This window comes from Oncorhynchus gorbuscha, linkage group LG16 (assembly GCF_021184085.1).
Source record: "Oncorhynchus gorbuscha isolate QuinsamMale2020 ecotype Even-year linkage group LG16, OgorEven_v1.0, whole genome shotgun sequence".
Lineage (NCBI taxonomy): Eukaryota > Metazoa > Chordata > Actinopteri > Salmoniformes > Salmonidae > Oncorhynchus > Oncorhynchus gorbuscha.
Genome location: NC_060188.1, coordinates 94,626,464 through 94,637,062, shown reverse-complemented (window position 1 = coordinate 94,637,062; position 10,599 = coordinate 94,626,464). Strand labels below are relative to the sequence as shown.

Genomic DNA, 10,599 nt, shown 5'->3' with positions numbered 1-10,599 from the left:
GACACAGCCTTAGAGACAGAGACTTATACAGCCGTGACACAGCCTTAGAGACAGAGATTCATACAGCCGTGACACAGCCTTAGAGACAGAAATTCATACAGCCGTGACACAGCTTTAGAGACAGAGACTCATACAGCCATGACACAGCTTTAGAGACAGAGACTCATACAGCCTTGACACAGCCTTAGAGACAGAGATTCATACAGCTTTGACACAGCCTTAGAGACAGAGACTCATACAGCCATGACACAGCTTTAGAGACAGAGACTCATACAGCCTTGACACAGCCTTAGAGACAGAGATTCATACTGCCGTGACACAGCCTTAGAGACAGAGATTCATACAGCCGTGACACAGCCTCAGAGACAGAGACTCATACAGCCGTGACACAGCCTTAGAGACAGAGATTCATACAGCCGTGACACAGCCTTAGAGACAGAGATTCATAGACATTGGCATTAGAAAACATTCTCCTTCCCTTTCTCCCTACCTGGGCTCCCAGCCAGCCTCTGTTAGAATATAACAAATGCTCTGGTCTGCAGAGTCATCACTCAGGAAAGAGATCATTGTGAACTACAGACAGACTGTTTGGTCAGTGAATCAAACACGTCAGTTTTACTCCTGGTTCTTCCATTAGACTCGTTATCAGTGGTTTCCACATGGGCTGTCCATCACGATGTGTGTGTGTGTGTGTGTGTGCTGTCCATCACGATGTGTGTGTGTGTGTGTGCTGTCCATCACAATGTGTGTGTGTGTGTGCTGTCCATTACGCTGCGTGTGTGTGCTGTCCATCACGATGTGTGTGTGTGTGTGCTGTCCATCACGCTGTGTGTAGGCTGTCCATCACGATGTGTGTGTGCTGTCCATCACGCTGTGTGTGTGTGTGCTCTCCATCACGATGTGTGTAGGCTGTCCATCACGCTGTGTGTGTGTGTGTGCTGTCCATCACGATGTGTGTGTGTGTGCTGTCCATCACGCTGTGTGTAGGCTGTCCATCACACTGTGTGTGTGTGCTGTCCATCACACTGTGTGTGTGGGCTGTCCAGCACGATGTGTGTGTGTGTAGGCTGTCCATCACGCTGTGTGTGGGCTGTCCATCATGCTGTGTGTGTGGGCTGTCCATCACGATGTGTGTGTGCTGTCCATCACGCTGTGTGTGTGCTGTCCATCACGCTGTGTGTGTGTGCTGTCCATCACGCTGTGTGTGTGCTGTCCATCACGCTGTGTGTGTGTGTGCTGTCCATCACGCTGTGTGTAGGCTGTCCATCACGCTGTGTGTGTGTGTGCTCTCCATCACGATGTGTGTAGGCTGTCCATCACGCTGTGTGTGTGTGCTGTCCATCACGATGTGTGTAGGCTGTCCATCATGCTGTGTGTGTGTGTGCTCTCCATCACGATGTGTGTGTGTGCTCTCCATCACGATGTGTGTGTGTGCTGTCCATCACGATGTGTGTGTGTGTGTGTGTGCTGTCCATCACGCTGTGTGTGTGCGCCTGTGCCTGCCATGCTAATTAAGGATATACCCACTGGGCACACCAGGTAATTTCAACGTGGAAACTTGGGTAATATTTGTTTGAGTTGTGAACCTTTATTCACTCAGACAGCCAGAGGTTTGTTGAATTCCCAAGGTGTTTTCAACCATCTAAATACAACACCAAACTCTGATTTAAAAAACAATATCAAATGCTCTGGTTGTCATCGTCATGTGTTATCTTTGCTGTTTCAACCATTTTAAAACCATTGAAAGCAACACAAAGGTCAGATCAAAGCGCTTTTACCAGCGATAGCTGACACCCGTCATTGCAGATGTTTTGGCGATGCCGTAGGTGGAATTGCATTCGAGCTGTCAAATCAGAGAGGATGAGCATGTGGTCGTTGTCACGAAGCCACACGGGGTCCCCACTCGTCGTCAGAAGTTCAGAACAAGAAACAATAGGCTTTATAGAAATAATAATAATAATAATAATATTCAACTCGAATTGAAAAATAATCATTCAACTAAATGATGAGGATTTGTATCAGCCTCATCGAGGTGCAGATGACATCACACATTCCAGTGTTCCAATTTTTTTTTAAACAAGGTTGCAAGGGGTTTGTTTACAAGTTCGAACACTGGACTTAACTTGAAATCGTTTGACATCAAACCAACGCTTGAAACCCTAAGTCTTTAACGAGCCTTCAGGAAGTATTCACGCCCCCTTGACTGTTTCCAAATGTTGATGTGTTACAAAGTGGGATTAAAATGGACTACATTGTCATTCCCTGTCAACGATCGACACAAAATACTCTGTAATGTCGAATGTCACCTTTGGCAGCGATTAAAGCGGAGTCTTTTTTGGGGAAAATCTCTAAATAAGTGTTGTACTCCTGGATTTTAAAATATAAGCACATTATTCTTTTTCAAATGATTCAAGCTCTGTCAAGTTGGATATTGATCATTGCTAGGCAGCTATTTTCAAGTCTAGCCATAGATTTTCAAACAGGTTTAAGTCGAAACTGTAATTAGCCATTCAGGAACATTCAATGTCGTCTTGGTAAGAAACTCCAGTGTACATTTGTTCCTAGTGTTGTAGGTTATTGTCCTGCTGAAAGGTGAATTCATCTCCCAGTGTCTGTCGGAAAGCAGACTGAACCAGGTTTTCATCAAAACTGTTTCCTGTGCTTATAGATCTATTCCTTTTCTTTCTATCCTAAAAAAAAACTCACAGCTTCTTGTATTGATATTCAATGTCTGCTTTTATTTTAATTTGTTTTACCCGTCTACCAATAAGTGCTTTTCTTTGCGAGGCGTTGGAAAACCTCCCAGATCTTTGTGGTTGAATCTGTGTATCACACCCTGACCATAGTTTGCTTTGTATGTTTCTATGTTTTGGTTGGTCAGGGTGTGAGCTGGGTCGGCATTCTATGTTACATGTCTAGTTTGTCTAGTTCTATGTTTGGCCTGATATGGTTCTCAATCAGAGGCAGGTGTTTGTCATTGTCTCTGATTGGGAACCATATTTAGGTAGCCTGTTTGGTGTTGGGTTTTGTGGGCGATTGTTCTTGTTACTGTCTCTGTGTTACTTTGCACCAGTATTAGGCTGTTTCGGTTTTCGTGGTACGTTTATTGTTTTTTAAAATTTGATTCGTGTTTACTTTGTTTCATTAAACATGGATCTCAATAGCCACACCACATTTTGGTCTGACTCCTTCACCGAAAGAGAACCGTTACACTGTGTTTGAAATTCACAGCTCGACTGAGGGATCTTACCATAACAAAGGAGTTGAATACTTATCGACTCAAGACATTTCAGCTTTTCATTTTTAAATTAATTTTGTAAACATTAAAAAAAAGCATAATTCTACTTTGACATTATGGAGTATTGTGTGTAGGCCAGTGACACATTATCTTAATTTAATCCATTTTAAATTTAGGCTGTAACACAACAAAATGATTTTATCTTATTTTATTTATCTGTTTTGCTCATCTGTGGGGGTTAAATGAATAGCTGTTGTTGAAATATTTTAGACCTAAATAGACTGCATGAAGTGTGGCACAATTGAATTTGCTCTGTTAAACCTTTGGAATGACTTTCGTTAGCAATAGTGAATCTAGATATACACACCATGTTCTCTCTGTCGCTCTACTGTGCGTCTCGCTAGCTGCTAATCAAATGGCGAGGGGCACGAAGCTCATTGGCTGAAACTCAAATTGCTCGGGTGCTGGTCCACACGGGGTAAATGTAGGGAAAATGGCGCCAACACTGCTTCCCGAAAACAGTCACTTTTAAACTAGGGATTTATAATAATAATAATAATAATAATAATAATAAATGCCATTTAGCAGACGCTTTTATCCAAAGCGAATTACAGTCATGTATGAATACATTCTAGGTATGGGTGGTCCCGGGGATCGAACCCACTACCCTGGCGTTAAAATCGCCATGCTCTTCCAACTGAGCTACAGAAGGACCACATTGATTCAAGGCAGTAATTCTACCCATAGAATATACATATATGAATGTATATTGTAATGTATATTTATATATATGAATGTATATTGTAATGTATATTCATATATATATATGAATGTATATTGTAATATATGAATGTATATTGTAATATATGAATGCATATTGTGATGTATATACACATGGATGCATCCGGCCCAAAGCAGGAGGTTTAAAAAAAAAAAGTGTTACTTGGTCGCCAATTCCGGTACATGTCATTAACATGGCTGAAGGATTGTACCTCAATAAACTGTCCCAATTGGCACCCTTTTCCCTATTTAGCGCACTACTTTAGACCAGAGCCCTAAAGAACCCTATTCCCTATGTAGTGCACTACTTTAGACCAGAGCCCTATGGAACCCTATTCCCTATGTAGTGCACTACTTTTAACCAGAGCCCTATAGAACCCTATTCCCTATATAGTGCACTACTTTAGACCAAAGCCCATTTGGGACACATACCTACAACAAGATGTTATCTTTAATACCTCAACCTCAGGGACACCATGAATCCTGTCTCTCTCCCCCTCTCTCTCTCTCCCTCTCTCCCTCTCTCTCTCTCTCTCTGTCCCTCTCTCTCAATTTAATTCAATTTAAGGATTTTATTGGCATGGGAAACACATGTTAACATTGCCAAAGCAAGGGAAGTAGATAATAAACAAAAGTGAAATAAACAATAAAAATTAACTGTAAACATTACACTTTACACAAAAGTTCCAAAAATATCACGATGTACAAAAGGGAAAATAAATAACATAAATATGGGTTGTATTTACAATGGTGTTTGTTCTTCACTGGTTGCCCTTTTCTTGTGGCAACAGGTCACAAATCTTGCTGCTGTGATGGCACACTGTGGAATTTCACCCAGTAGATATGTGAGTTTATCAAAATTGGGTTTGTTTTTTAATTATTGTGGGTCTGTGTAATCTGAGGGAAAAATGTGTCTCTAATATGGTCATACATTTGGCAGGAGGTCTTTCTCAATAGCAAGGCTATTCTCACTGAGTCTGTACATAGTTAAAGCTTTCCTTAAGTTTGGGTCAGTCACAGTGGTCAGGTATTCTGCCACTGTGTTCTCTCTGTTTAGGGCCAAATAGCATTCTAGTTTACTCTGTTTTTTTTGTTAATTCTTTCCAATGTGTCAAGTAATTATCTTTTTGTTTTCTCATGATTTTGTTGGGTATAATTGTGCTGCTGTCCTGGGGCTCTGTAGGGTGTGTTTATGAACAGAGCCCCAGGACCAGCTTGCTTAGGGGACTCTTCTCCAGGTACATCTCTCTGTAGGTGATGGCTTTGTTATGGAAGGTTTGGGAATCACTTCCTTTTAGGTGGTTGCTGATTTAACGTCTCTTTCCTGGATTTTGATAATTAGTGGGTATCAGCCTAATTCTGCTCTGCATGCATTATTTGGTGTTTTACGTTGTACTCTGAGGATATTTTTGTAGAATTGTACATGCAGTTTCAATTTGGTGTTTGTCCCATTTTGTGAAGTCTTGGTTGGTGAGCGGACCCCAGACCTCACAACCATAAAGGGCAATGGGTTCTATAACTGATTCAAATATTTTTAGATAGATCCTAATTGGCATATCAAATTTTATGTTCCTTTTGATGGCATAGAATGCCCTTCTTGCCGAGGTATGTATAGTTTTTTAGTGTGCTCTAGGGCAACTGTGTCTATATGGAATTTGTATTCGTGCTCCTGGCGACTGGATCTTTTTTGGAACACCATTATTTTTGTCTTACTGAGATTTCCTGTCAGGGCCCAGGTCTGACAGAATATGTGCAGAAGATCTAGGTGCTGCTGTAGACCCTCCTTGGTTGGCGACAGAAGCACCACATCATCAGCAAACAGTAGACATTTGACTGCAGATTCTAGCAGGGTGAGACCGGGTGCTGCAGGCTGTTCTAGTTTCCTCGCCAATTTGTTGATATATTTGTTGAAGAGGGTGGGTTTTAAGCTGCATCCCTGTCTCCCCCCACGGGTCTGTGGAAAGAAATATGTGTTTTTTGCCCATTTTAACCCCACGCTTGTTGTTTGTGTATATGGATTTCATAATGGTGTATATTTTTCCCCAAACACCACATTCCATCAATTTGTATAGCAGAACCTCATGCCTAATTAAGTTGAAAGCTTTTTTGACATCAACAAAGCATGAGAAGACATTGCCTTTGTTTTGGTTGGTTTGTTTGTCAATTGGGGTGTGCAGGGTGAATACATGTTTGTACGGTAATTTGGTAAAAAGCCAATTTGACTTTTGCTCAGTTTATTGTTTTCACTGAGGAAATGTATGAGTCTGCTGTTATTGATAATGGTCGCTGTTGACACATATCCCAAGGTAGTTACTGGGGTCGAATGTGTCTCCACTTTCGTGGATTGGGGAAGACGCCAGAGCTGAGAACAATGTTAAGGAGTTTAAGTATTGCCAATTGGAATATGTGGTCTGTATATTTTATAATTTCATTGAGGATACCATCAACACCACACACCACACCACACACCCACAGCTCATCCAAGGTAATTGGAGAATCCAGTGGGTTCTGGTCGTCTTTAATAGTTGATTCTAAGAGTTGTATTTGATCATGTATATGTTTTTGCTGTTTGTTCTTTGTTATAGGGCCAAAAAGATTGGAGAAGTGGTTTATACACACATCTCCATTTTGGATCATTCTTTGTGTTGCTTGTTTCTTTGTTGTTTTCCAATTTTCCCAGAGGTGGTTTAGAGTCTATGGATTCTTCAATTACATTGAGCTGATTTCTGACGTGCTGTTCCTTCTTTTTCCGTAGTGTATTTCTGTGTTGTTTTAGTGATTCACCACAGTGAAGGTTTAGGCTCAGTGATTCACCATAGTGAAGGTTTAGGCTCATTGATTCACCATAGTGAAGGTTTAGGCTCAGTGATTCACCATAGTGAAGGTTTAGGCTCAGGTGTTCTGAGTCTGTTTTTAGTTTCTTGGTCTCTATGTTTTTGGTTGGACAGGTGAGGTGAAGGCGTAGGCTCAGGTGTTCTGAGTCTGTTTTTATTTGGACAGGTGAAGTGAAGGCGTAGGCTCAGGTGTTCTGAGTCTGTTTTTATTTGGACAGGTGAAGTGAAGGCGTAGGCTCAGGTGTTCTGAGTCTGTTTTTATTTGGACAGGTGAGGGGAAGGCATAGGCTCAGGTGTTCTGAGTCTGTTTTTATTTGGACAGGTGAAGGGAAGGCGTTGGCTCAGTTGTTCTGAGTCTGTTTTTAGTTGGACAGGTGAAGTGAAGGCGTAGGCTCAGGTGTTCTGAGTCTGTTTTTGGTTGGACAGGTGAAGTGAAGGCGTAGGCTCAGGTGTTCTGAGTCTGTTTGTGGTTGGACAGGTGAGGTGAAGGCGTAGGCTCAGGTGTTCTGAGTCTGTTTTTAGTTGGACAGGTGAAGTGAAGGCGTAGGCTCAGGTGTTCTGAGTCTGTTTTTGGTTGGACAGGTGAAGTTTAGTCTCTTGGTCTCTATGTTTTTGGTTGGACAGGTGAGGTTTAGTTTCTTGGTCTCTGTTTTTGGTTGGACAGGTGAAGTTTAGTTTCTTGGTCTCTATGTTTTTGGTTGGACAGGTGAAGTTTAGTTTCTTGGTCTCTATGTTTTTGGTTGGACAGGTGAAGTTTAGTTTCTTGGTCTCTATGTTTTTGGTTGGACAGGTGAAGTTTAGTTTCTTGGTCTCTATGTTTTTGGTTGGACAGGTGAAGTTTAGTTTCTTGGTCTCTATGTTTTTGGTTGGACAGGTGAAGTTTAGTTTCTTGGTCTCTATGTTTTTGGTTGGACAGGTGTTTAGTTTCTTGGTCTCTGTTTTTGGTTGGACAGGTGAAGTTTAGTTTCTTGGTCTCTATGTTTTTGGTTGGACATGTCATGCAGGTGAAAGTTTTATTAAAGTCCAAAACGGAATAACAGAAATCCTCTAGATTTGTAGAGGGGAAAACAACTGGAGAAGCGGCCACAGACTGCAGGTCGCTTCGGGTGTTTTCGACTGAGACACCTGCTCACACGCAGCATCTGATGAAGGCACAAAACACGACAGGACAGGGTGATACACAATCACGGCAAAAACACGACAGGACAGGGCGAAACGCAATCACAGCATCGTGAATACAATACAAGGAACCGACGGCACAGGAACGGATCACAAAGGAATAAATAGGGACTCTAATCAGGGGAAAGGATCGGGAACAGGTGTGGGAAGACTAAATGATGATTAGGGGAATAGGAACAGCTGGGAGCAGGAACGGAACGATGAGAGAGGGAGGGGGAGAGAGAGGGATAGGAGGGAAAGAACCAAATAAGACCAGCAGAGGGAAACGAATAGCATGGGGAGCACAGGGACAAGACATGATAATAAATGACAAACATGACAGTACCCCCACTCACCGAGCGCCTCCTGGCGCTCTCGAGGAGGAACACTGGCAGCAACGGAGGAAATCATAGATCAAACGGTCCAGCACGTCCCGAGAAAGAACCCAACTCCTCTCCTCAGGACCGTAACGAAAAACGATAAAAAGGGAAACTAGGGTACTACTCTAAAAAAAAAAAATGAGAACTAGGGACAGACTGAGACACAGCAAGGGCAGGGACAAGAACAGGAGAGATGCGATGGCAGGGAACAGACTGAGACCCAGCAAGACCAGGAGCAGAAGCAGAAAAAAAAATTACCAGACTTCTTCTGCGCAGTCTGAACACGCAGCCACGAAACGGCGCGTGTCACGCTCCTGAGTCGTTTTTCGAACACCGGGATGACCAGCTAACTTGGCAGAGTGAGCCCACTGAAGAACAGCCAGACGAGTGGAAACAGGAACGAAAAGGAGGTTACTAGGACAAGCGCGTTCGACGCAGTGTGCGTGAGTGCTTGCTTAACCTGTCTTTCAATTCCCCAGACTGTCAACCCGACAACACGCCCATAAGGAAGAATCCCCTCGAGATCAGTAGAAGCCACAGAAGAACTAAACAGACGGGATAAGGCATCAGGCTTGGTGTTCTTGCTACCCGGACGGTAAGAAATCACAAACTCGAAACGAGCGAAAAACAACGCCCAACGAGCTTGACGGGCATTAAGTCTTTGGCAGAACGGATGTACTCAAGGTTCTTATGGTCTGTCCAAACGACAAAAGGAACGGTCGCCCCTCCAACCACTGTCGCCATTCGCCTAGGGCTAAGCGGATGGCGAGCAGTTCACGGTTACCCACATCATAGTTGCGCTCAGATGGCGACAGGCGATGAGAAAAATAAGCGCAAGGATGAACCTTATCGTCAGACTGGAAGCGCTGGGATAGAATGGCTCCCACGCCTACCTCTGAAGCGTCAACCTCGACAATAAATTGTCTTGACGTCAGGAGTAACGAGGATAGGAGCGGACGTAAAACGTTCTTTTAGAAGATCAAAAGCTCCCTGGGCGGAACCGGACCACTTAAAACACGTCTTGACAGAAGTAAGAGCTGTGAGAGGGGCAGCAACTTGACCGAAATTACGAATGAAACGCCGATAGAAATTAGCGAAACCTAAAAAGCGCTGCAACTCGACACGTGACCTTGGAACGGGCCAATCACTGACAGCTTGGACCTTAGCGGAATCCATCTGAATGCCTTCAGCGGAAATAACGGAACCGAGAAAAGTAACGGAGGAGACATGAAAAGAGCACTTCTCAGCCTTTACGTAGAGACAATTCTCTAAAAGGCGCTGTAGAACACGTCGAACGTGCTGAACATGAATCTCGAGTGACGGAGAAAAAATCAGGATATCGTCAAGATAGACAAAAACAAAAATGTTCAGCATGTCTCTCAGAACATCATTAACTAATGCCTGAAAAACAGCTGGCGCATTGGCGAGACCGAACGGCAGAACCCGGTACTCAAAATGCCCTAACGGAGTGTTAAACGCCGTTTTCCACTGGACCCCCTCTCTGATGCGCACGAGATGGTAAGCGTTACGAAGGTCCAACTTAGTAAAGCACCTGGCTCCCTGCAGAATCTCGAAGGCTGATGACATAAGGGAAGCGGATAACGATTCTTAACCGTTATGTCATTCAGCCCTCGATAATCCACGCAGGGGCGCAGAGTACCGTCCTTCTTCTTAACAAAAAGAACCCCGCCCCGGCCGGAGAAGAAGAAGGCACTATGGTACCGGCGTCAAGAGACACAGACAAATAATCCTCGAGAGCCTTACGTTCGGGAGCCGACAGAGAGTATAGTCTACCTCGAGGAGGCGTGGTCCCTGGAAGGAGATCAATACTACAATCATACGACCGGTGAGGAGGAAGGGAGTTGGCTCGGGACCGACTGAAGACCGTGCGCAGATCATGATATTCCTCCGGCACTCCTGTCAAATCGCCAGGTTCCTCCTGAGAAGTAGGGAGAGAAGAAACGGGAGGGATGGCAGACATTAAACACTTCACATGACAAGAAACGTTCCAGGATAGGATAGAATTACTAGACCAATTAATAGAAGGATTATGACATACTAGCCAGGGATGACCCAAAACAACAGGTGTAAACGGTGAACGGAAAATCAAAAAGAAATAGTCTCACTGTGGTTACCAGATACTGTGAGAGTTAAAGGTAGTGTCTCAAATTTGATACTGGGAAGATGACTACCATCTAAGGCAAACATG

General features: G+C 43.6%; 1 protein-coding gene across 1 annotated transcript in view; it reads left to right on the top strand.

The window, feature by feature from the left end:
• The window catches only part of dcc (DCC netrin 1 receptor), a 670,683-nt gene that overhangs the window by 127,787 nt on the left and 532,297 nt on the right, over positions 1-10,599 (top strand). The window lies entirely within an intron of this gene.